The sequence below is a fragment of the Egretta garzetta genome, unplaced genomic scaffold (assembly GCF_000687185.1).
Source record: "Egretta garzetta isolate BGI_Z169 unplaced genomic scaffold, ASM68718v1 scaffold473, whole genome shotgun sequence".
NCBI lineage: Eukaryota > Metazoa > Chordata > Aves > Pelecaniformes > Ardeidae > Egretta > Egretta garzetta.
In genome coordinates this window covers 2545569-2547421 of record NW_009259319.1, presented here as the reverse complement: position 1 = coordinate 2547421, position 1853 = coordinate 2545569, and positions in this window count along the sequence as shown.

Genomic DNA, 1853 nt, shown 5'->3' with positions numbered 1-1853 from the left:
TGCGCAAGGACAGCACCAGTGTTGCTGGCCTCTCTCTGAAACTCACATTGCTTTGTATCGGTTTATTGGTTTTATTCCACCTACAGGAAAATGCCCAAAAATGGTTCTACAAAATGGATGACAAGTATTGGTATCAGTTACCTTACCAGACACAAATATTTCTTTATAGAATTCTCTAAAAAATCCTTGAAGCTAATACGGCAAGAGAAGCAGATGTGTTCCAATGAAGGAAGCATAAGTAAGGAAAGCCTTTTTGAACAGAGCCAGGGTGAAGAACTGTAGAGATGTTCATGTGTCCAACTACTGCCAAGAGGAAAATTACTGACAGTGAAGAAGCGAGAGGGAAAAAAGCAGCCTGAAACCATTTCTGGAATATGTCTTTCTGAGACAGTTGAGTGCCTATCCCTGCCATGATTTGAACTGGGATTTCAGGGTTCTGAACGAAGGTCGTACAATCTCCTTCTGCCACAGCACCACTGCTACAAAACACGGTTAATTGTCAGTCTGTCTCACTGGGGTATTTTGGAGTGCTCAGATGGTCCTGCGATGTTTGCAACAGGTGCTTCGGAGGCCCAGAATCTCTCACGGAGTACTGTAGCGAGCCTAAACAGATGTCGTGCATATATGGATTACACAGGGACTGTCTTATTGGGGCTAAAAGTGTTACATGCCTCTTTCTGCTCCAGGTACAAAGTGCAAGTTGTGCGTGTGAAACAGAGTCCCAGGGGAATAGCTGGTACAAATCATTAAAAGAGAGAACAGCTTTTTGAAGTGACATTCCCCCAGGGAAAAGTGTTAAGTAAGGATTTGCCCTGTTCCAGAGGCCCGAGAGAGGCTGCAAACTGGGCGGAAAAAACAGCATGGGCACCGAAAGCAGTCACGGGCCCAGGGTTTAGGAGCAGATGCATTGCCCCTGTTGGGACCCTACTCAGCAGAGAGGTGAGTGTGCGCTTGTGAAGTATTGTTATTACCTCCTGTTCCTCTAATAGTTCTTTGTTCAGTAAAAGCCAGATGCTTAGCAGCTAATTCGGAGCATGTTAACGCTCTCAGGCTTTGTTGCAAAAGCTGTATTGATGTGGGAGAAGGGGAAAGGGAAAACTGGAGTGCTGGGACCTCTAAACAGTAATACCCTGCCCCTAAGCAAATACAATTTGCCATGCAGAAGAGTCCTTTTGCTGGCATGATTTATGTCACCCGAGAAAGAAGCTTAACAATCGCAGCAGAATGCCTCCAAGCTCCTGGATAGCATCAATTAATTACAAAGGGGCTGTAATCTAAAACCCCAGATCTGGAGGTAAAGAAATGCAAAAGGAAAGCGGGGAGAGCGAGAGGTCTCAGAGGGGGCCGCTGAAGAGCCTCACGCAGCGACTGCCACTACGGAAAGCCTGTGGAGGTCGCGCAACTGCTACCGCTCCTCTTCTCTGCAGGTGCCTCAAGCGCCTCCGAGGATGGGACTTGGCAGTATGGTGTTCTGCGTATAAAGAACAGCACTGTTTGTAATAAACATCCATATTTCACGCTAATGTGCTAACTCGGCTGTCTACCGAACCATATGCTCTTGCAGAGGGCGTCTGATTCAAGCTACCAGCACAGACTGTTTAACTGTGAGAGAAGGGGCAGACGTACCACCCCCTCACAGGGAAATCACAGGCAAAAGAAGTTTCTTGCCTGAAACCTGTTATGATTTTGTGTTTTGCGTAAAATGGACAGGAACAAGACTTGGCCACGTGATTTTTCCTCTGGAGCCCCAGGCATGGTTACCCCCAAAGATGTTACCTTGCCTTCTGCAAGGAGATGCAGCAAATCACCCAGGAAGCTCCTCTCTCCCCACCTCTAAAGGTTCATCCGCAACA